This window comes from Camellia sinensis, chromosome 15 (genome assembly GCF_055761805.1).
Source record: "Camellia sinensis isolate YWXY chromosome 15, ASM5576180v1, whole genome shotgun sequence".
Lineage (NCBI taxonomy): Eukaryota > Viridiplantae > Streptophyta > Magnoliopsida > Ericales > Theaceae > Camellia > Camellia sinensis.
The window spans coordinates 35,176,156-35,202,944 of NC_138975.1; the positions used below are offsets into that span (position 1 = coordinate 35,176,156).

Here is a 26,789-nt window from a genome sequence, read left to right on the forward strand (position 1 = left end):
CAAAAGTGAGGCTTTTACCGAGTAAAAAAATTTTAGTAGCCAAAAGTGAGGCTTTTTGGCGACTAAATATAATTTAGTAGCCAAAAGTGAGGCATTGGGCGACTAAAAAGATGTTTGGTGGCCAAAAGTGACGCTTTTACCGACTAAAAAAATTTTAGTAGCCAAAAGTGAGGCTTTTTGGTGACTAAAAATAATTTAGTAGCCAAAAGTGATGCATTGGGCGACTAAAAAGATGTTTGGTCGCCAAAAGTGAGGTTTTTACCGACTAAAAAGAAGTTTAGTCGCCACAAGTGGTAATTTTAGCGCGGGAATTAAATTTTTTAACGACAAAAAAAATTACTAGCCAAAAGTATAGAATTGGCGACTAAAAAGAAGTTTAGTCGCCAAAAGTGGTCTCTATTTTTTTCTAGTAAATAATTTATTTTTACATAAATTATGTTCAATAAAAAATAAGAAAATTTACCAATAAATCTTATTTCACAAACTCTTAAACCAATTAGTCCCAACTTTATTCTTTTGTTCGGGTAAGTCTTATCAGTGGGGAAGTTTGTTACTTGCTGATCCTATTTTCCATATTTGGTGTAACTGTGTAGATGGTTTTACCCATAATTGTTATGTTTCCATATTCTGTTAGGGGATCACGTGGGTCTTGAGATTTTGAGGATATAACAGTTAATATATCAATGTTACGTGTGGAGACGTTTCAGCCTTTTCGACTTTAGGGTTGTTAGTGGTGTGGGTCGGTGATTTTACGGTGGCTGTGTGACGGACTGATTCAGAAAGTTTAACGAAAGTCGGTTCCCCGTTGGTTGAAAGGTATGCCTTCTTATTTGGATAGCATTTACAGTTTTGTATGTTTTGGTGAAAGGGGCTGAACGACAACGGGTGAGGGTGGGGGGTTATGTGGTACATTATTTGGGGTGATTTTTTGTGTCAGGCTGGTATGCTCTGTTTTTTGAATTGCTTTTGTTGTAGGTGTGTGCCGCATTACGTGTTGGTGTAAGGGGGGTTCTGTTTAGCAGGTGGGGTGAGGGGTTGTGTGGTGCATTTTTTGGGGTTGTTTTCTGTGTTACAAAGGTATGTGTTGTTGTTCGTATATTCTCTGGTGTGGGTGTGTATTGTTTTGGTTTTCTAGTGTTTTGTGGGTTTTCTGGTATGGGTGCATATTCTCTGGTGTGGGTGTGTATTGTTTGGGTTTTCTAGTGTTTTATGGGTTTTCTGGTGTGGGTGCATATTTTCTAGTGTGGGTGTGTATTGTTTAGGGTTTTTCTGGTCCTGATGAAGCACGTGTTAATCTTGTTAGGGGGATGGACACACAGATTATGTTAATTTGTTGTTATGGAAATGTTAATGCCGCAATTAATTTGCAAGCTCCATTTCGGTTTGATGACATGGTTAATTGTGCGTGCGAAAAGTTTCCTGGGATAACACCGGTCCAAGTGTGTTTGTTCTTCAAGATACCAGGTTATAATAATTTCATATTTCATAATGATGTCGATGTAGAAAACATGGTATCTCTTGCACGGTCTTTCCGTCTGCAATGCATCGATGTCATCATTCAATTACAAGAGTCACGCAATGCTGACAATGCTGGCAGCCCGATTCATAATTTGCAGACTGTCCCGTGTCACACAGCGGGGGTGCTTGATGATTCGGACATGGATGACGAACAAAGATTTATTGGAAAATTTCTGCCCTCACATTGATAAGGTTTTTTTGTCTGCTCTATGGGCTAATGGGATTCAACATGTTAGTCAAAGTTTTGAAGGTGGAGCATCTGAATTTCGAAATGTTCTTCGCAAGTATGCGGTTGAGTGTGGCTTTCGCTTCAAATTTGTGAAGAACAATTCTGTTCGAATCACAGCTATATGCACGATGAGGAAATTGAGAGGATGCATGTGGTTGGTACATGCACGTGTCTTGCATGCCAATGGATTTTTCTACCTTCATAAGTGGAACAGCGAGCACATTTGTGGTGTTGCTATATGGACCCCCAAAAACCCTAGGGCTGGTTCCGATATTATTTGTGAACGGGTACGTGATAAACCACTCACAAGGCCTATTGATGTTGTGTATGACTTGAAAAAAGATTATGGATTGGAGGTTAGTTACCGAGTTGCATGGTTAGGTGTAGAAAAAGCTTGCGGTGAAATGTTCGGTGCACACTCCATTTCATTTGACCAACTACGATAGTATAGTAGCGTAGTAATGGAAAATAATCCTGGGAGTTACATCAACATTGAATATGATGAACAAAACTACCGTTTCATACGATATTTCATATCATTCAAAGCATGCATCGACGGGTTCAACCATTGCCGCCCATTGCTTTTCTTGGACGAGACTTTTCTAAAAGGGAAATTCAAGGGGAACTTGCTAGCCGCAACTGCGAAGGATGGCAACCAAGGTATTACTATGTGAAAATTATTTATATATTATATTTATGTGGTGCAAATGTACTTACATTGTTGCTAGGAAGGACACTTTTTTTTCCACATCGGCGAGACCGTCATAACACTTGTTCATAAATTATGTTTCACAGATTGGTTGTTTGACTAACAAATTCAAAATGCAGGTTTATTCCCTGTGCCCATTGCGATTGTTGATTCCGAAAACACCACAAATTGGGCTTGGTTTTTGGGACACCTCGCAAACGTGGTAAATGGGCAAAGAACACTTACATTTGTCTCAGACCGACATGCGGGCTTACTAGAATCGATACCCATCATATTCCCCATAGCGAAGCATGCGTTTTGCTTACAACATTTGCAGCGTAACTTGCAAGACAAGTTATGTTATGTGAATAGTTCATACCGGTCTGTGATGTTGGCTGAATTTCGTGCCTGCGCGTATGTTCCGACTGTGGCTGCATTCAACCAGAGTATGGAAGAGTTCACAAAATGTGGATGTAAGGTTGTGCCTGTTTTCTTAAAAGATTTACCCCCATATTACTGGGCGAATGCTTACTTCCAGTACGTAATTACTTCTTTTTTTTTCCCCCACGCACACTTTATTCCTACAGTACATCATTCCTGTATTATGCATGCGCATTGCCTTTTTTTTTTTACTAACACATTTCATCATTCTTCAAAACCAGAGGTTCACGGTACGGTGAGATGAGTTCCAACGCCATTGAATCATTTAACTCGTGGATATGGGAAGCACGCCACCTACCAATAACTCAAATGATTGATAGTATTCGGGCCAAAATTATGCGCTAGATGGCAAAACGGAGACGTAAGGCAAATCCGTGGGCAGGTGTTATTTGTCCCAAAATGGAAGCTCGGTTGGTCAAAGCGTACAACAAAGGTAGATCGTGGCTCGTAAGCCAATCAAACGATGACGTGTACGGGGTTCACTCTTTTCCATCCATCATGGTCGATGTTGGCAGATGTACATGTTCTTGTTTCAAGTGGCAAATCAACGACTTCCCATGTGCTCATGTAGTCGTGGCAATCCGAAACAGTGGTCTAGACCTGTACGAGTTAGTTATTTCCTACTACCATGTGACTGAGTACCAGAATTCATATGCATAGAACATAACCCCCATTCCAACTGTAGAGAAACCACAATTTGACTCTGTAGATTTTGTCATACATACCCCCGCTGTCAAATGCCCACCGGGAAGGCCCAAGAAGAAACACATGCTTTCCAAAGGGGAACAAGTCCAACAAATTCGGTGTGGTCGTTGTCAATGCATGGGTAACCACAACAGGAAAACGGGCAAGGAACCAATTTAGCTTCTACACAAAATTCATTAATTCGTACTTTTCACATTAAACTTTCACAGTTTTCTTATTAAATAAGTGGATGTTCCACAATTCCATATTCCATCATTCAAATAGAAGAGTCAATGAACAAATTTAGTTTTGATGCGTTATTCTGTTTACCCCTTCACCGTATTATTTACATCTGCTTCGTATTGTACTACTATTAATTTCAGCACATATGCCATAATTCAATGTGTAGTTGCGACATTTTATCGTCATGTGACCACATCTGCAAACATTACACACAAACAAGAAATACAGCACAGAATTCCCTACTAACAACCATGTTTGGACCATTTTCAATTTTGTCTGGATAACCATCATGTGGCCCATAGTCGTGTCATTTTCCATCTTTTCCATGACTATAATTTTCATACATATACCATGCTTATACATCAATATCTTACAATTTTCGACACCCAACTTCTATTACTATGTGCACATCAACGTCACACATTTTCTGCCCACAACTCAGTCCCACAAGTCTAAATACAATCACACAACCTACCTACAAACGTATCAAGAAACAGGCCAAACAAACAACCAAAATCATAATGCAAATCATACCATACTTTCCATTCAAAATGCATAAAACCTTATCCACAACGACTAGTACGTAACACCCACAAAAAATATATCCAACATTTTCTAAACTTGAATTTCCAAACCACAAGTTCAAACCAACAAACATGTTGTTTCAAAAAAACAAACAAAATGCATAAACCAATTTCAAAAAATAGAAACTACTGCGTCCGAATTCTTTCTCGTCGCCGTTTCAGACCAAACACATCTAATCCTTCAACCCCCGGGTTGGATTGTTGATGAAATACTTAACCATGTTTGCTCGTAACACACTGCAATTACTACCTTGCAATGTTCGCTCCACGTCGCCACGATACACATACTGTCGCATTATCCCACACACTATCACCTCACAATCAAGCCTGCACATGAAATAAGCACATGTAATCAGTGCCACTCATAACAGCATTGTCATAATTACAGTACCCTTACATTTACAACAACACTGTTACTTACGTGTCTGGTTTTTGCTGTGGACACTTAGTTACGGCCTCTAACGGATGCCTGAAATTTGCCTCAATGCTCTGCTCATCCAGTCCGAACTGACGTAGCGATTGCATCATAACATTTGACACACGTTCTTTCTGCAATTCAATAAAATTACAAAATTAAACCACCACAAAACCAAATCACTAACCATCGTCTACACAACTACAACCAATTTACACAACACACATACTGGTTACACATATTTACCAGCAAAACAGCTTCGGTGTGGTGCACATCAGTCCTATCCCCACGTTGCCTCATCGGGTTGTAATGCTTCCAACTACCATCTTCAGTGTCGTACACTACAAGCGTCCAGTGCCCAAGATGACACATTGGAAAATGCATGAAACGAAACTCGCTCCCTGCAGACACATTCTTCCAGATATAGTTTCCTATTAAACGCACGTCATTACTTTTCACCACGTCCTGCAAATACATCATTCTTATGCAACATTACTACACCACCATAACACCAACAACAAAAAAAAAATAAAATAAATAAACTACAAACTCACCAGGCACACGCTACTGAAAAAATAAGACTTGTCCACCAACTCATTGTCTCCATACATCCTCAACTGGTCGGTCTTCAATAACTTCACGTACGCATCAACGACCTACCAACCACCATAACCAATTTTCAGAACAATGCTGTAGCAACTAAATAATTGTCATGATGCGACCGTTTAAAATGAAATTAACCACAAATATATGAATAGGGAATACAACATTAAAACCACTATATGTAAACACTCACATTCCCATGCATGGAGCTCTGCCGTACAAGGTTTTTCACATCGCTAAAATAAACCACAACGTCATTCATATTGTCCTCCCATATGACCGCCCTGTACATAATGCTGACGTACATTATTCAAATTTACAAATGAATGCAAACAACACAAATAACACTCAAAATAAATACGTACCCATCACCGTGCCGCTTATACGCTTTGGTGATCCTTGCCTTCTCATCCATTGTCATCATCTTCCAAACCCCCAACCGGTTATTCAAATCAAACCCAGACCACTTTTTCTCAGGTAACACCACCGCTTCAATGTCAATAATTGCGTTATGCATGTCACGTTTGCTGTCATCCACTGCGTCATAATTGTTCCCGACTGTCTTCTTAGTACGCCCACCTAACAGTGGGTAATCAAACTCAGGCATTTTTCGCTCCCTTCTAACTTTATTCTTGATTTTACACACATATGAATTTACATAACCCAATCTTGCAACACATTCAATATCACTAGTCAAGCCTTCAGCTTCAGCAGCAGAACTACTGCTACCGTAATGACCACGAAGCATCCCTCGTCTGCACTCCGCCACATTGTCCACTCCCCCTCGTCACTACTGCGTCCATACTGTGGCAACATACGCAAGGGTGACACATCACAGAACATAACACCATCACATCCATCTTTCCCCACATTAACCACACTGTAGACGTCCCCGAACATCCAGGAAGGGAATCCCATTTCGTTTTGTTCATTTGGGCTCACTACAGTTCAGGACTCAAAGTCACGATCCTGTATCTAATCTCACAGAGTGCAATGCAAGATCGATGAATCATCAAAGAGTCCAAATCCGGCAAATCGTTTTTTAAAACAGATTTTTTTGAAAGAAGTGCCAAACATGGACTGCTTTGCCAGATACAGAGTCGCCACCTAAATATTTTATTTTGGAAAATTTAGGAAACCCTGACTCGTTGCCTAAGGCCATGTGTCCGTCATCACCAAAGTTGCCTCGGCTCGGGAACTTGGGTACGATTGGGGAAGGTCACTTCGTGAGCACCCCGCTCGCCCGATCAACGATCGGCCTCTACTAACCATGATATCTAGTTTTGAAAACATTATGCGTTATTATTCTGGTTATTAGCCTAGATTTACTATGTGATGCGCACATCATACAAGTATAGACTGGATCGCCTGAATTGGAACGAAACATCTCATGTTTGTTATGAAAATGGTTTGCTACTCGCAAGTAGGCTAAAATGCAGGTTTTGCCACCCTCGGGTAGGCTTAGAAAAGATGGTTTTACCACTATCTAGTGGGCTTAAAACTCACAGTCAATGCATTATTCCAATTTAGATAATCCAACCTTCACCCACAGGCATTCAGGAAGATATATCACATAAGCAGTTAGCCTTATGGTAAGCATGCTATCATGGCAGTCACTCACACATATGCAAGGATGCTAAAGCATAAATACTTGCCGAGTACTCCAAGCCAAAACAGAAGCTATGTTAGAAATCCATACATGATCCTAACTATACAGAAATGCCTAATGCAACACATACAGGAATGCAACTAAGATAGGCTCGGCTATTCTAAGATGACATATGATGATACTACAGCTGACACGTATTCAATTTTGGAATTGAAATACAAATACAGTTAGTATGATGCGCCGAGCCCGGTGCATGCAATACAAATGAATGATGCAAACATGCTATCATAAGTATGCTAATTGAAACATGCCCTAATCTAACCATCATAAGCTGGTAAATAAAAGGAAGAAAGACGTGGGGTTGGAAGACATACATCACACTCGCGCACACTTATTACAACATTGCCCTCGCTCGGAGGGTCTGAATAAATAATACAGTCCGAATGAATAATACAGTCCGAATAAAACAAAGCCCTAATTAATTAACAAATTAACTAGGAAAGTAGTAAACTAGGTATGCAAATCCATGGACCGCCTCAGCTCTGTTCCGAATGATGAAAGATGCATGCTCGAGTCGCCTTCGTCGGAAAATTCCTTGCGATGCCCCAATTTACCTCTGTTTGCAATTAATCCCGGAATGCTGTGCAAAGCTCTAGAAGGCTGCTGATTGCTGATTTACTGCAATAGAGAGCAAGAAAGGGGCATGGCAAAGTACTTTCACATATGTATGCACACCTCGATCCTCATGCCACCAATCACGCATCCCAATGCATGATGGCCGAGGAATCGAATTGCACGACTCGATGTGAAATGAATGCACATGAAGACACAACAAGACCTAAACTCCATCATGGGTAATCCGGAGTGTCGGCGACCGAAAATTGAGACACGCTTCGTCACTTGGAGTACGAAACGTTTCTCGTTTCCCGTGCTCGGACTAACTCTACTCCAAACACTATGCAATGAGATGGCATACACAATGCGACTAACATGCGACCTAGCATACGCAATGCTATGGACTGAAATGACATACACAATGTAAGATGGACTTACACCAATATGAGTGGACCTCAGCCACACCCACATCAGTGGCCATACAATGACGAAAAGAAAACAAGAACACTCATGCAAACATGCCCAATGCAAGGGACCAAATCTAAGGCACAAAGTGCAACTCTAGCAAAGCATGGCAAGGGATGCAATATGGCATAGAATAGCACATGATACAGCTCTGAAACAGCATGCAAAGTGGTCCCGAATCATGCAAATATGTCACACAATGCAAGTTAGGGGGCTCGGGTACCGGCACTAGTGAAGTGCGTTACACTAGAGGTACCCAAAGCAATGCACCAAAGGCAAAACCAACCCCAAACAGACCTTAGACAGGTCTGAAACATGGGGAAATGGCCTAAAATGATGGCTCAGAATGCAACGAAATGGAGCTCATTCAATGGTCCGAAAACAAAGCATACAAGCCCGACTCTCAAACGCATTTAAAGAATACAAAACATGGCAATATGGAATTAACATAGGCTCTGAAATGTGATGCAAAACGACCCCAAAGCATGAAAATACCTCAGCACATGCATGCAATGTACCTCAAACCTCAAACTTAAGCATGGGTATTGAACTACAAGCATGTAAAACAAACATCATTCAAACATGAGACCCAAAAACAGAGCTAGGGAAGTCCAAAATAAGCACATTGTCAGTTTAAGACATGGCCAAAATGCGCTAAAATCAAGGTCCAACAAAGCATGCAAAGAAAGCTAGTGAACCATGAGTTGTTCTACAACTATATGAAGCATATGAGGGATCACCAAACCAGCCAAAAACAGATGTATGCCATGTCAAAATATGCCCAAATAACCACTGAAACTCAGTCAATGCATGCAAAAATGATGGGCTCCTTTGAAAGGCCAATAAGAGGGTTACTCTACACATACATGATGGACATCAATGATGGAAAAACCACCTCTAGAAATAGGTTATGACAGCCCTAAAACTCACCAAAAAGTCCCTGAAATCAACCTAGGAAGCATGCAAATGAAAGACCCTTTGAAAGGCCTTGAGTGGGATTGTTCTACACATGCATCATAGACATAAAATATGGCCAAAGGGGCTTCAGACAGAATCAAGGCAGACCTTAAAACTCACAAAATAGGGCCTGAAATGTGACTTCGCAACATTCAAGATGGAGCCCCTTTGGAAGGCCAACAATGTTAGTAAAGAGGACAAGGGGTGAGAGGGTCACCCCTTTCTGATTTTAGGGCTCAAAAACACATCTAAGCCACTGAAAATCCACTAGATTTTAGTGGTTAAGAAGCCAAACCAAGGCCAATGCAAATGCTCTAATGCATGGCCCTAAACATAAGGAAATGAAGCATGCAAGGGGGAGAATGACCCCAAACAGAAAAGTGACCTTAAGAAAACATGTTTGTAAGCTCAAAATAAAACTTTTTCCAGCTTATGTTGAAGTCCAAAAATGCTTGCAAATAATGCTAAATTATGGAGCAAAATAATGCAAAAATGGGGAAAATAGAGGCTTACCCTTGTAGAGCCGACCCTCAGCAACTTCTGGACCAAGAATGTGACTCCTCAAGCTCTGCAAATGACCTCTAAGATGCTTGAATGGATGGTGGAGGTGGTAGGCTATGAGGTGTAGTGTAAAATGGCCAAGAATAATGGGGTTTTGATGCTTGGAATGGAGAGTTATGGAGGAGGGTGTATGTATGCCTTAACCAAAGGATTCAACCCTTGCAATGGAAACTCAGCCCTTCCTTTATAGAGGAGAGGCTCTAAAGCTTCTTAAGGAAGCTAAAAACCAAGCTTAAACATCCTCCATACACGTGTATGGAGGATGCATTCTGAGGCTTCCAGCTGGCACAGCTGGCTTCAACTCAATGAGACAAAAAAGGAGAAAACTGGCTGACCAGTTCAAAGGGTTCAGGTGGTCGGCCGACCACCTTTTCTGGTCGACCTGCTACTTTTTTTGGTTTTTCAGGACAAAAATTGGTCTGCCGGAAAGAAAGGTGGTCGGCCAGTGATTGGGAAGTCCAAAAGTGGTCGGCCAGGTGTCCAAATTCAAGCCCCAGAAGTTAGCTTTCCAATGGCACCAGCCTTGCATCAATATTCTTCCTGTACAAAAAGTTATGCCTGTTTTGGTGAAGCCGCACAGATTCGGTCCAATCGGAGTGATGCCCTACTTCAACCAATCATATCTCCCCGTCCGGAATTGGGTTTAGGAGATTCTTGAGTGAAAAATGAAGCCTCGGAAGTAAGATTTCCAACGGTGGTGGCCTCATAGCTAGAATCCAAGTATGCAAATGAATAAGCCTGATTCAGCGAGGGCTGCTCGACTCTCTCCTACCCGGATTCATGCCGAACTTCTCCCAAACTAGTTTCTTCCCTCTTCTCTTCTTTTCCTCAACTCCAAACCCCTAAGTAAAGTGTTTTGAAAGATTTTTCAAAGATTTCATCTCTCTTTCATTCATTTCCACTTTGTCCTTGCTCGATTTACCGAAAAGCGCGACATTTAACAAAATGTGAGCCTCGGAACATTGTAGGAACTTTATTTCAAAAATATTTTGAAAGAGAGGATTTTAAGGTCTAAAATCTATCCAAAATAGCTTTGGTCCAAAAAGGGGTATGAAGTTGAGATTTGACTCTCTTCTTGCCGAAGAAACTGAACCTTTCCCCTGCACACCTTTCTCCACCATGTAAACCATCAGTCGCGTCCAAGTCTTAAGGTCGGTAAAAAATGGGGTGTCTACACACACCACTACTCCCAATATCCACGCCTTCCCGGAACCGTTGCATTACGACGTGGACATCACGGTCCTCTAATTGGTCCTCAAGCACTAAGACTCTCTTCCGCAATTCCTCATTCTCATTTTTCAACTTACTCAACTCATCGTTTTTCATCTTCACCACACACTCAAATCCCCCTACTATGTTAATAGCTTGCAACTCCATCTTCCTCTTCAAACCAACAACTTCTTCTTCAAGCGACGATACCATTTTGTCTTTCTTTTTGTTTTGCATTTCAAGCTCTGCGACTACAATTAGTGCCTCTTCTAATTTGTGATTACTATCCCTTTCAATACCGGAATTGCGATCCACATGCTCTGTGAACCGTTTTACAGCAATGTTGCGGCCCTGCACCATCTGGTCAGCACTTGCATTTTTTCTCGTCCCTTCTTCCATGAAATGCTCGTCTACACTGTCACAATCCTCACATCCGCCATTGATATCTGCCAAACCTTCTTCTTCCGTCTGAATGTCTGTGCCCATAACTTCATGTTCATAATCAAAAGACCTTAGACGGTCAACTTTAACCTGCAAATAATTAAAACACATCATAATAAATAGTTACATCTTATTCACACTAATACAAACTTCAGTAATAAAGTGCATAACTCAACGCAACAAGTTACCTGAAAACCAATTGGACCAGCCAAATCCACCCCTTGAATTTTATTCATTAATGCCCCAATGTCCCATTTGAGGAACCTCGGAAACATGTTGTCGGTTTGAGGCTGCACTATGTTCGAATGTTCACAAAACCAATACTACATGAAGAACAAAACAGAAAACAACAAATCAGGCATTTATTGATTCAAAAATAAAAACAAAAAAATTACATACATTCAATAACTAACTACTGTCCAAATGTACACATACCAGCAACGCAACCACGCAGCCTGTCACCTTCCCTGGGGTATGATGAAACTCCTTGGTTGACGCCATCAATGTTGTCAGTATAGCTCCAGTCCAATCATACATCCTAACGGTGCTCAGGTCGTTCATGTAGCGCACAAAAGCCCAACTTATTGTCTCCCAGAGTTAGAGAAAAAAAGCTTCCCACACATGTACAGCCTTAACAACTTCGCTGTGTCTTCTTCATCTTGTTTCTTTTGGCCATTCAAAGCCTCTAAAAATAATGTTTTAACCAATTTCAACGTTAGGCGCGAAGTGTCACGACACCTACGTTGAATGAAGTCCGACACTAGCCGCTGACCGAGTGACAAATCTAAATGCCGTTTCTTGCACTGCAAACCAAATATTAACCTGATGTCGCTGCTCCCGAATTTAACATTGACACCTCCAATGTTGAATGCATTATCTCGCTGATTGTATGATCTTATAATTTTGGATATAAGATCATCACACTTCCTAAACTCGTTATGGTTCAAATTGTTCATGTGTATCACCTCGATCATAATCCAAAATGGTGTCTTCCGTAACTGTTTCCAGTGTGCGTCCCTCAAATTTGCCTCCCGCACAAGTTTAACTATCCCAGTAACATTCGAACGAAAGTTCATCCGCGTGTGTGTCTCCTGCGGGGGTGCTACTATATCCTTAGCCACTTTTCGTCCAACCGCATTGTTCACCCCTTTCGACTGCTTGAACAAAATGCATCCCTGCATTTTCACACCTAGGTTGTTTCCCTTTGAACCATTACCTTCATCAGCCTTTCTCCGTTCACATGAACGTGTCCACGGACTACTTGCCCTTCCGTACTCTGCCAAAAAAAAAAAATACCACAGTTAACACAGACAGAAAACCTGATTCGCCTCACAAACATAACACCAACCCCTTATCGTTCATGTAATGCACCAAAAAACTAAAACACACACCCTTTACGCCATACATAAGTTACACACAACCAACGTTACTAGCATTAACAAAAAAATACCGCAGTTAACACAGAAAAACAACCAGATACGCCTCGCAAACATAACACCAACCCCTTATCGTTCATGTCATGCACCAAAAAACTAAAACACACACCTTTTACACCGTACATAAGTTACACACAACCAACGTAACTAGCATTAGTACTGTCAACAACACCATTTCAACTCTACGCCACACAAATCCATATTACAGACCACATAACTGCGGGACACGCATTTAACACCAACATACCACTCGTCCTACAAAGCAAAGCAACACGACAGTCATTCACATCAGCACCTCATAGGTACTTCACAATTCGTTTCACAAATCCCAGCAACAGGACGCAGAACAAAAAATAAAAACAAAACACCATTACACATCCCACATATGTTCACTATGTTCACAAACACAACCAAAAAAAAAACCCTTAACAACGTCAGAAAGCAACACACGCCCCAAAAAAAAAAAACAAAACCCCGCCCATCCCAGCCACACATCACACCATTATCTTCCACTTGTGTGGTCCCAACCAATTTTACGTCCCCCCATGCCAACTACTTGTCAGCAATTACATCGACACATGCCACACACACGAACCCTACACAAACCCTACACCCACAACCAAGTACAACCTTCCCCACAACATCACCAATACCAACCCACCCCAACACACAAAAATAGCATCACAACACATAACAAATCAACGACACAGACAACCGCAAAATAAAGATCGCAAAAAAAAAAAAAAAACGACTGCAATCGGGTAATCAAAACGAATAATCAAACACTCACAATCCACATTGTCACACAACACTGACAGCATAAAGATATGGTGCATACCATTTTCGGCCATAACTATACGCCCACAACCAAGGACTACGGAATATGAACACTAGGGTTTCGTCGTCGTCTACGATCTGCCCTGTCACAAATACGTTTGCCCAACTAATCACAGCAACAATGGAAATTGGCCACTCAATCTTTGTTATTTCCCCCCAAATCACGCGAACGGTATATATGGTCAATCCCAATTTCGAAATCCAAGCAAATCCCAAAAACGAGGGTTTCCTATGTTACGTTTCCACTTCACTGTGTATGGGGATGTGGATGCTGAAATCGGGTTGTGTTTTTAATGGGTATGGGTTTTCAATATGTGGAATACATGGCAACCAAAAACCACAAACGTCTTCTACAAAAACCCTTAGTAAACTTTTCGGGTGCGTGACAGGCAACTGTGTGACACGTGACAAATCTCATGCCATTTTAGCTCATTTGTGCCACACGCGCAAGCGACGTATCACAACAAACAATCCACAACTACTAATGGCAATTGGGTCTTTTCACAACAAATAGGACTGAATGGAGCATTAAAAAACATTTGGGACTAATTGGATTATAATATCAACATGTAGGATTTATTGGTAAATTTCCCTAAAAAATAATTATCTTTATATATATACTTTTATATTAATACGGGTCTATGTACTATATAGATAATATATGTTGCATATATAATCATATGGTGTTATAGAGGCATAGTGGAAAGAGTGTGTTATATAAGGTTTACGGTGTGGGAGGTTGATGATTCGAATCTCCACAAGAACAGATGAGAAGCTAGTGAGTGTAATATTTTTTTTTTCATGAATGAGCTTTTGGCGACTAAAAGGTTTGGTCGCCGATTCCTTGAGTATTGGTCGGTAAATGTATAATTTAATTTTATATAATTGACTATTGGCGACCAATAATTTAGTAGCCAAACATTTAATTTTGCTGACCAAATAAAATTTAGTAGCTAAAAGGTAACATTGCTGACTAAAAAAAATAGTAGTCAAATGTTTCACTTTCGGTGACCAAACACACGTTTAGTCGCTAAAACAATCGTCGACAGGGTTTAGGCGACTAACTCGGCGACAAAAAAATTTAGTCGCTAAATGGTATTAGCGACTAAAAATGCGACCTTTGGCGACTAATATTTTGATCGGCAAAACTGTTATTTCTTGTAGTGTATGTGATTGTGACATTTTTAAGTTACAAATAATTTCATATAAGGTAGTCTCTAATCCTTACTCTTTCATTCTTAAAATGAAATATGTGATGGTGACAGTTAAAAGCTTGATCTAATATGAAGGTTACCAATGCTATAATCAAAATTTTCATTTCTCAGCCCATCCCGAAAGCCTCTTTCAACCATTTTTTCTTCCAAAGGAAATGAGTGTTTCAAACATGCTCGCTCCTCACTCCTATCCATAGTTGAATAAAAACATGACTGTGGAGCATTTGATGAAAAAATTGAATGAGCCTTGAGTTGATGAAAGTTTTGGTTATCCCTTTATTTGATATTAATACAGGTTTAATGAAATTATTGGAGACTTGGACTTAGAGCTTATTTTTAAGTATTTTTTCATCAAATTTGAGTTTGGCGAATGATTAGAGATGCTCTAAGATTCCATTTTTTCTATAGATGATCTGAAATTAAGAAAATGGAAAAAGAAATTGTTTCCTATTTACTTTCCTATTTTTGTTTTTTTAATCAGCCTAGATAACAAACAAAGAATTTTTTTTTTAATTTTATGTTTGTAAGTAATTATTGTACGTGTAACCATATAATAATACGGAATTAAAATTTATAGGATCTTAAATTCAATACAACTCAAAGCATAAAACGAACATAACTTTGTCAGCCATTGAATTAGACAAGTTAAGAAAATACCCCTAATAGTTGAACCTTGAATTCTTGGCCCACCTTCTCCTCTCTATCTCTCTTAATTAGGATGACTATAGAACTTATAGTGATGGAAAATACTTATCTCATGAAAGGAGAGTCACCTATCCTTATGTAGAGGAGAGAAGAGGGCCAGATAAACTCTATCAGAAGAATTCCTATCCATCAAGGTTTCCTTCTTATCTTAGAAAAGTAATTATATTAAAATTCTAATTACTGAACTTTATCTCAAATATTGGCTTTATCTAATTGTGGAGTCCAAATAAAATAAAATATGTGAAAAATATGTAGGCTATTGGGCCACACTAGAAAATAAATCCAACATTCTCCCACTTGGTCCATTAAGCTGATTATGATGCAACTATGAGTTTTTTTTTTTTTTTTTTTTTTTTTTTCATTCAAAATAAACAATTTTAAAAATAAATTTGACTCATTGGATTCCACTCTAAAAATTTTGACACGTGATCATGAATTTTAAAAATAGCTAATAAGTTCAGATATATTAGAAACTATAATATTGTGATTACTTCATATCACCAATGTGAGTCATAGCGGTTATATAACATTTATGTCATATTTCCTTCTATGCACCACACCATCGATAACCTTCATTAACCTAGTCCATTATCAAAATATGTAATTATTTTCCTGCAAGGCCCTTGTAATTTGCCTTGTTAAGACATTTCCTGTTTATCAATATTCAAATTAATATGTACACACACTTTTAGAAACAGGAAAAATAGAAACAAAATTATTATTGCGCAAATAGTGTCAAATGAAAATAAGCACTCAAGATTATCCATAGACATCATGGTTGCTTAAATGACCCATCCAGATAACATGCTTTTTGTATGTCTTTGGTGGCAATCCCTTTGTGAATGGATCAACAATCATAAGAGAGGTGCGTAAGTTTTTAATTAACACTTGTTATTTCTGGACTCTTTCTCTAACAACTAAATAATTTACTTCCATGTGTTTGGAACCACTGAAGTACTTTCCATTATTAGAGAAAAAAACTGCTGTGGTATTGTCACAATATATCTTCAGCGGCCTGGCACTTAAGTCAACAACACCAAGTCCTGAGATGAAGTTTCGCAACCATAAAGTATGATTTGTAGCCTCAAAGCATGTCACAAATTCAGCCTCCATAGTAGATGAAGCAATAGTGGACTGCTTCACGCTCTTTCATGAAATTGTTCCACTAGCTAGTTGAAAAACAAAACCAGATGCAGATTTTCTACTATTAAGGCAACCGACAAAATCTAAGTCTGAGTATCCGGTCACTTCCAACTGTTTTGATCTCCTATAGGTGAGTATATAGTCCTTTGTTCCCTGAAGATATCTCATAATTTTCTTTACTACTTTCCAATGTTCCATTCCAAGATTACTTTGGAATCTTCCTAACATTCCAACTGCAAAACTAATATCTGGCTTGGTACATGTATGGGCATACATCAAGCTCCCTACTGCTGATGTATATGCAATGTCCTTCATTTGTTTTCTTTCCAAGTCATTCCTTGGACACTATTTTTCACTTAATTTATCACCCTTCACGATGGGTGCAGCACTGGCTGAACAAAACTGTATATTGAATCTCTCTAAAACATAATCAATATATCCTTTCTAAGATAGTCCTAGCAATCCTCGAGATTGATCCCTAAAGATCTCTATGCCAATAACATAGTTTGCCTCATCCATATCGACCATGTTAAAGTTCTTGAAGAGATATTCCTTGGTTTCATGCATTAAGCCAAGGTCATTACTAGTTAACAAAATGTCATCCACATATAGCACCAAAATAATAAACTTACTCCCACTAACCTTCAGATGTATGCACTGATCAACTGTATTTCCCTTAAATCCAAAGGAGGTAATGGTATCATTAAATCTTAAATACCATTGCCTGGAAGCTTGTTTAGGACCATATATGGATTTCTTTAATTTGCAAGCTAAATGTTCTTTAAATTTCTTTGCAAATCCTTCTGGTTGCTCCATATAAATTTCTTCATCCAAATTTCCATTTAGAAAAGTAGTTTTCACATCCATTTGATGTAACTCTAAGTCATAATGAGCTACCAATACTAGGATGATTCTAAGCGAGTCCTTTTTTGATACCGGAGAGAAGGTCTCCTTATAGTCTATGCCTTCTTTTTGAGTAAAACCCTTAGCAACAAGTCTGGCTTTAAATCGTTTGATATTGCCTTTTACGTTGCGCTTGGTTTTGAAGACCCATTTACACTCAACCTTTTTACAATTATTAGGCAATTCGACGAGATCCCAAACACCATTCTGTTCCATGGATTTTAACTCTTCATTTATAGCATTGACTTATTTAGTAGAATCATCACTATTCATGGCTTGTGAAAATGAGACTGGATCTTTGTTAATCCCAATATCAAAATCAGATTCCTGTAGATACACCATGTAATCATCTAGAATGGCAAGCTTTCTTTCCTTCTGAGATCTTCTTAGAATTGTCAGTTGTGGTGGTTCTACAATATTTTCAATGGTGGTATCTTCATGAAGTGGTGAAACATGAGGTGGTGAAGGATTTTCATTATGTTATTCATTTTTCTCAGGCTGTGGAATAGTCTGAGGAACAACAATTTTTCGATAAGGGTCAAATGTTGGCACATCCACCCTAATTTCTTCGAAATTCACCACTCGTGTTTTCTCACTTCCACTAATTTCACCATTCTCTAGGAATCTAGCATTACCAGTCTCCACTATCCTCGTACTGTAATTAGGACAATAAAATTTGTACACTTTAGACTTGTCTGGATAACCAATGAAATATCCAGATATTTTTCTTGAGTCCAACTTTTTCTCTTGTGGGTTGAAGATTCTTGCCTCTACTGGATAACCCCAAATATGTAAGTGTCTCAAACTAGGTTTCCTACCAGTCCACAACTCAAAAGGAGTTGTTGGGACCGCCTTACTAGGAACCCTATTCAAGATATACATGGCAATCTTTAAAGCTTCACCCCACAATCAAATGGGTACAATCGAGTAACTTAACATACTCGTAACCATATCTTTAAGTGTATGATTACACCTTTCAGCAACTTCATTCTGCAGTGGCATACCAGGCATTGTATATTAAGCACGAATGCCTTTCTTTTCTAAGAATTTGGCAAATAGGCCAGGATTTTAGCCTGACTCATCATATTTACCATAATATTCCCCATACCTATCTGATCTCATTATTTTAACCTTTCTATCTAATTGTCTCTCGACTTCAATTATGTACACCTCAAGGATGTCAATAGCCTGAGGCTTTTCATGAATTAGTTACACATATCCATAACGTGAGAAATCATCTATAAATGTGATGAAATATTTTTCACCACTAAGACATGGGATGTTAAGTGGCCCGCAAATATATGTATGAATTATCTCAAGAAGCTTATTACCTCTTGTGGCACCTTTCTTGGTGTGTTTGGTTTGCTTTCCTTTGATGCAATCTACACATATCTCAAAATCAGTGAAGTCTAGGTTTTCTAAATCTCATTCTTTACCATTTTTTCAATTCTATTTCTAGAGATATGCCCCAACCGTCTATGCCACAAGATTGAGGATTTTTCATTAATTAAACCAGTTTTAAACCAATATTCGAATGCATAGTTACTAATGATTGTGCAAACTCATGATTTAAGGCAATTTTATATAAACCATCACTTAAATTACCAGAACCAATCATTATTGAATTAAACATTAAATTGAGTTTTCCACAACTAAATAAAACTGAATATCCAACACTATCTAATTTGGATAACGAAACTAAATTCCTAGAAATTGAAGGAACATAAAAAGTGTCTTCTAGATCGATCTGATGACCCGTCTTTAAGATCAGTCGATAGGTTTCTACAGTTACCACTTCAGCTTTGAGACGATTCCCCATATAGACAAATCTTTCACTTTCCTTCAGTTTCCTTGTTCAAAGATATCCCTGCATGTCATTTGTACTGTGTGTCGTGGCTCCAGAGTCAATCCACTAAGTATTTGAAGGTACTTCAACAAGATTTGATTCATAACAAACAAAAGAAAATTTCTTACCTTTCTTTTCGAACCAAGCCTTTCGCTTGCTGCAGTCTTTCTTTACATGTCCCTTCTTGCCACAAAAGTAACACTTGACAGTGAAACCATTCGAAGCCTGATTTTTTTCCCCAGGCCCATTCTTTTTTTTGGGTTGATTTTTTTTTTTTTTTAATTTTACAAACTTACCCTTCTTTTTCTTTAGAGCTCCATGAGTTACAGCCAATATAGTTTGACGTCCTTCCTCCATCAATGTCACTTCCTCCTGAATACACATATTAGTAAGCTCATTCAAACTCCACTTATCTTTATTGGTGTTATAGTATAATGCCCCAACCCTTCACATGTCATAGATATTGTCCACTTTGGGCTACGGTCGCATGGATTTATTTTTCCCAGTAGGTCATCCATCCTAGAACTACTCCAGCCTAAGCACGCTTAACTACAGAGTTCTGCTAGGAATTTCACCACTCAGGAAAAGGCCTCGATTACTTTTATAGCCCAGGAACTCCCCATCCATTCCCGATGTTGGACATCGGGACCTTACAATCCACCTACCTTAGGGCTGCATGTCATCGTGCAGTAGCCTGCTAGCTCGCAAGCCCGCCCACATGCACCGAGAGACGCCAGGGGCCCATACTCGGTACTCCGGATAGTTGGCTATGATACCATTTGTAACACCCCAACCCTTCATATGTCATAGATATTGTCCGTTTTGGGCCACGCCCGCACAGATTTATTTTTTCCAGTGGGTCACCCATCCCAAAACTACTCCAATCTAAGCATGCTTAACTGGGGTGTTCTAATAGGGATTTCACCACCCGGGGAAAGGCCTCAATGCTACATAAGGGTCCAAATTTTTACTTTTATAGCTCAAGAACTCCCCCTCCATTCTCGATGTGGGACACTGGGACCTTACAATGATGTATCGTATCTTTAGGCACATGCATACACTAATATATATATATATATATATATAGATTACTTCACACTTTTGTGGGAAGACTCATACAGATTCATACAGATTCCCTCCCCTTCTCAATTCATACAAATTAACCATAGTATTTCGTTTTATTCCTATGATTTTAAGAATTACATTGAAAATGTCTCATTACATTAAAAAATCAAGGTAGAGATTAATCAATTGATATACCTGAGGATTTATTGAGAGAGAAGATGGAAGCAAATGGAGATTAGAAAACCTAAAACCAAATCAGTTCCAATGAGATTAGAAAACCTAAAACCAAAAACAATTGATCAGTTTACCTGACGAGAGCGAAAGAGAGAGATATAGAAAAGAGAATTATAGTGTGAATCTAAAAGAGAGGAAGGCATATATAACTGAGGATTTAGGCGGTAGAGCGAGTTGGTGGTATCGGTGGAGCGACGACAGCACCAGTGGAAGACAGCAGAGCGAAACAAACTCTCAACTTAAGAGAGAGAGAGAGAGAGAGAGAGTTTATCGATACTAAAAGCTTATCGTGAAGAAATTGATGCCATCTCAAAAGAAGAAACAAAGCAAAAATATGTCGTTTTAATAAAATTTTTTGCAATGGTTTTTTCCCGTTGCAAATAAACTACCTTTTGAGACGGTTAGAGTTGTTTCTGTCGTCAAAAAAACAAAAAAAAAAATTCGCCTTTTTATTTGCAACAGACACTTTTCGTCTTAAAAAATATACATTAGCGACGATTTAAGTAATTCGTCGCAAATTGTGAGTTTTTGCAAAGGCAAATTGTTCCATTACAAAAGCTTCTGTGTTTTTTAACCCCTCTTCTTGTAGTGTTAGTGCAGATAGATGCACTAAAATATTTCTTTCTATGCGGTTGGTTGGATTTTTTTTTTTTTTTTTTTTTTTTTTTTTTTTTTTGTCTATTAGGTAAAGACAATTAGGAGAAGAGATTACATTAAATTAATCTGTAAATTTTAAGGATGTGATTGATATAATTTTTTATTTTATTTTATACGAGTCTTATGTTGAAGAAGGCATGGGATTCTGTACCAAAAATTAAGGTGGGGATGGGTAGATATTTTGGGATAGGTGATACATCTGATTAAAAATAAGTCAACAACTAATGAGTTGTCGGAAAGGGGAGAAAATTATCAAAAAGTTAGAATCATATGTATTTACATATCCTAAAATACTTTCACATATTTTTATATAATTTTTTTTACACATTTTAATGTATATTTTATTTGTCAACCTAGACAAATAACAACTCTATGGACAGTCATTGGCATTTTTTAAAATGAAATATGTGATGGTGACATTTTTTAAGTTACAAATTATTCCATATAAGGCAGTCCCTAATCCATACTCTTTGGTTCTTTTTTCATGAATTTTGAGTAAAAATTCAATTAAAAGCTTGATTTAATATGAAGGTTACCAATGCTAAAATCAAAATTTTAATTTCTCAGTCCATCCCAAAAATCTCTTTTAACCATTTTTTCTTATGAAAGAAATGAGTGTTTCAACCATCCTCAATCCCTAGTTCAAAAAAAAAAAAAAAAACCATCCTCAATCCTTATTCCTATCCATAGTTGAATAAAAACATGACCGTGGAGCATTTGATGAAAGAATTAAGTAAGCCTTGAGTTGATGAAAAATTTGGGTCTCCCTTTATTTGATATTGATATAGGTTTAACGAAATGGTTGGAGGCTTGGACTTGGAACTCATTTTTAAGTATTTTTCCATTAAATTTGAGTTTGACGAATGATTAAAGATGCTATCTAAGATTCTATTTTTTCTACAGATGATCTGAAATTAAGAAAATGGAAAAAGAAATTGTTTCCTATTTACTTTCCTAATTTTGTTTTTTTAATCTGCCTAGATAACAAACAAAGAAATTTTTTTATTTTACATTTACCTTCACGTAGAGGGATTTGAAATGAATTCTTTTAAATACACCCATATAACTCTTCTCCACACTGACTTTGTGATGAAACCCAATTCTCAAAAATTAGAGAGGGTGGGTATGAAACCTAATTCTCAATAGTCTCAACTCATGGCTCGTGTCGTGGCTACTCGACCAATGTGAGTTGTCAAAATCAAGGGGGAAAAAAAATACGAAGAAAAGAGAAAAAAAGGGTTACATTTGTAAAACTGAAACCAAGGATCTTTCCGCCCAAAAATTCATCACTTTTTAAGGATCATAGCCTTTCCTCTTACCTGCAAAAATTTATATTTGAATTGCTATGACTGTACTCCTCTTTGCAGGATTTGAAAGATTGTCAAATTTGAGGAAGCTGGAGATGTTGGATCTGGGTTTCAATCACTTTGATGACAATAATATCTTCCACTCTTTGGGTGCTCTCACTTCAATTAAGACTTTGATTATCCGTCACAATGCCTTGGGAGGATACTTCCCTGCACATGGCATGTTTCCGTCCATTCATTTTCATAGGGCGTCCATAATTCTCTTTCCACGCAGTTTCTTTTTAATTATATATATATATTCTTGGCGCAGAATTAGTAGCATTGAGAAACTTGGAAACATTGGATATAGGCGGCAATCTTTATCAGGGCTGTCTCCCAATGCACGGTGACACCAACCATCTCTATATCTCTCTTTTATTGTCTATTTGATTTGACGATAAACTCATTCAAAACTTTTTGAGTAAATTACAAATATTCTTTTTAAATTTATTTAAAATACAAATTATTTCATATAGTTTGAAAAATTATAAATATCCTCTTATTAGTATTTTTCATTTAATAAAATTAACTAAAAAAATAAAATTTATAATTACTCTTTTATATAATAATAAAATTATTAATTGAAACATATTTCTAACATCATTAAAAACTGTTAATTGACTTAATGATTTATTAATAAAATGAGCGATTTGTTATGAAATTAAAAATCTCAAAGGGTGGAATGTAATTTTTAAAACTACAGGGGACAATTCGTATTTTAATCAAACCTCAAGGGTATATTTGTAATTTACCCAAACTTTTTTAAGCAAATAGTGTTTTATATCATAAATCACTAAAATTATTTTAGTTTATATAATAATACTAGCATGTCACTCATGTTATGCACAAATTAAAAAAAAATTAAATATAATTATCATATTTTTTTATAAATAATATATTATTTTAATCTGTATATAGCACAGATGACACGCTACTATATTATTTATAATAAAAAAAATATTATAATTATATTTCAATTTTTTTTTTGGTATTTTGTCTCTTATAAATAAAATTTTATATATAAGTTTAAAAGTTTTGTTTGAAATGTCTGTTTATTAAAATTATTGTCTTGACAACTGATAATTAAAATTATGATTTGTTATAAAATATATATATATATATATATATATATATAGTTCTAACACTTTACTACTTTAGAATAAAAATATATGAATTTTAAAAAATTATCATATTGGTTTTGAAAGAGAAACAATTAAAAGAAATTTTAAAAACTTAATGAGTAAGAAAAAATTATGGTAACATGTAATTTAAAATCTCAAAAAAAAAAAAAAAAGTTAAAAAATGAATTCAGCTTGTTTTGTTTGAATTTTCAGATTTACTTTTCAAAAAATTACAATTTTTTATTTTTCGTATTTTTTTTTGTTTTCACTAATTTTTTTTAATATTCTAAGTAATTTTTTTTTAATTTTTAGATACACTTAACATAAATACGCTTAAAAAGTATAATATTTGTGATTTTTTTTATAAAAAAATTACTAAATACCAAAAATACAAGAAAAAAATACGAGAATTTAATACATTTTCGTATTCTTGTGTATTTATTAATTTTTTAAAATATATTTTTTATAAATATTTTACATTTTAGATACATCTAAATAATGTGCATCTAAAAAAAAAAAAAAATTGCTTAAAGAAAAAAACTCAATTTCCAGAAAATTAAATTCGGAAAATTGAAAGCATTAAATGCCTCACAATATTTTTTATTTTTTCTTTTTTGTAAACTTTTTTAAGGATGTGATTGCAATTAAAACAAATGTCATATTTATTAAAAAGTATAATTTTATTTGGATATTTATCAAAAGATCAACTAATTTACACAAAAATTAATTAATTAAAACTTTCAAATTTTATTGTAAAAATTAAACTATAACATGCACAACGCTACAATAATATTAAATGGAAACATAAATGTTCACTTTATATAAATGAAACAACTGATTTTTTCCTTTTCTTCTTGATTGTGGGATTGTGAGATTGTGTAAAATAAAAGTTAACAATTGTTTGAATGGAAATTAAATTTTCATTTCAAAATCTCAGCCGTCCAATCTTTTATTGAGTCAATCTCAATTGTTCTAACCAATTATAAGAGATACACATTTTTAAAACTGTTCTGTTTTATTAAAACTGTTCTGTGATCACTCAATAATTGTTTTCCTGATGTGAGATTATGTAAACAAAAAACTAATAATTATTTAGTTGAGAAATTAATTTCGAATCAAACAAGTCTAATTAATATATTTTGATAAAATCACTAAAATTGCGGTTAAACCATCGAATTAGTCAAACCGAAAATAGTTCAGCTTAATAGGCTAGGTGAAAAGACCAATTAACTTACACAAAAATTAATTAATCAAAACTTTTAAATTTTATTTTATTTTAGAATTTAAACAGTTTTGAACTGAAATATGCACAACATTACAATATTAAATGGGAGTATAAGGTTCACTTTATATAAATGAAACAACTCATTTTTTTCTTCTTCTTTTCCTGATGTAAGATTGTGTAAAACAAAACTTAACAATTGTTTGGGTAGAAAATTTATTTTGAATCAAGCAATCTCGGTTGTTCAATATTTAATTAGGTCAATTCGCACCATTCTAACCAATTGTAACTCTTAAACAATTTTGAAAACTGTCATGTTTTATTATATAAGTGAAATAACACACTCAATTGTTTTTTTTTTTTTTTTGACGTGGGATTGTATAAACTAAAAGCTAATAATTATTTAGGTGTGAAGTTAATTTCGAATCAAACAAATCTAACCAATATATTTTAATAAAATCACTAAAATTGTAATTAAACTAATGAATCAGTCAAATCAAAAACAATTTAGCCTAATTGGCTAGGTCAAAATACCAATCAACTTACACAAAAATTAATAAATTAAAACTTTTAAATTTTATCGTAAATTTAAATTATCTTGAAGTGAAGTATGCACAATACTATAATATTAAATAAGAGTATAAAACTCACTTTATATAAACGAAACAACTCACTTTTTCCTGATGTGGGATTATGCAAACTAATAGTTAACGATTGTTTAGGCAGGAACTCAATTTTCATTTCACAGTCTTAACCATTCAATCTTTAATTGAGTCAATCTCAACCGTTCTAACCAATTATAAGAGATACACATTTTCAAAAACCTTTTTGTTTTATCATATACATATATTACTTTGTTATTAGATGAGATTTAGGAAATAGATAAATATTAGGAGAGAAATTTTAGGAACTTGTAATTCAAATTTTTTTTTTAATTTATAGTTACTTTGTTAGCCAATAGTATTATTTTAAAATATTTTTTAAATTACAATGGTTGTATGTTTTTTTTTTTTAATTAATAGTTACTTTGTTAGCGAATAATATTATTTTTAAATATTTTTAAAATTACAAAAATTAGCAATTGTGGTTTTGTTTTTTTTTTAATCTACAATTATTTTTTTTAAAAATATATAATTACTTTGCTATGAAATGAGATTTGTGTGTGTGTGTGTGTTTTTTTAATGTATAACTTTTTTTTTTAATGTATAATCACTTTGTTATGAGATGAGATTTAAGAAAGAAAAAAAATATTAGGAGAGAGATTTTAAGAACTTGTAATTTAAAATTTTAGGTGATTTTGTGTGTCGGTGTTTTTTTTTAAAAATAAATTTATAATTGCCTTGTTAGTCAATATTTAAAATCACAAAAATTAGTAATAGTGGAATAAAATTTTGGAGCTGTCACAAGTCTTCTTCCTAAAAATATCCTTTTACTTATATACTAGGGAAAGAAGAGAATAAAAACTTGACTGGTGACCACGGTGTGATGTTTGCAATCAGTTTACAATGATATTCTTTTTTACTTCCTCACAAATTTTGTGACATAATGTTTTGGCAGTGAACATTTAAAATTTGATTTTTAGGAACTTTTAATCACCAAGATGTCTGAAATTCAATTGCTAGAAATTTTTATTCACCAAACCACCATGCAAGGGTCGCCTTTAGAAGAACAATTGAAGGGTTCCTAGAGAACCATATTGAAGGAATACAAGAATCCAGCTACACTAATGATGATGCCTTCATGTAACTACACCTGACGAAAGTGACACTTGATTCTACATGCTGTTTTATCAATAATG

General features: G+C 36.1%; 1 long non-coding RNA gene across 1 annotated transcript; it reads left to right on the plus strand.

Annotated features, from left to right (window-relative positions):
• Positions 1-987: 987 nt before the first annotated feature.
• Positions 988-3,887, plus strand: LOC145813358 (uncharacterized). Its single transcript, XR_014356354.1, has 2 exons — positions 988-2,972; positions 3,098-3,887. It is a non-coding gene; the product is annotated as an uncharacterized LOC145813358 (long non-coding RNA).
• Positions 3,888-26,789: the final 22,902 nt, after the last annotated feature.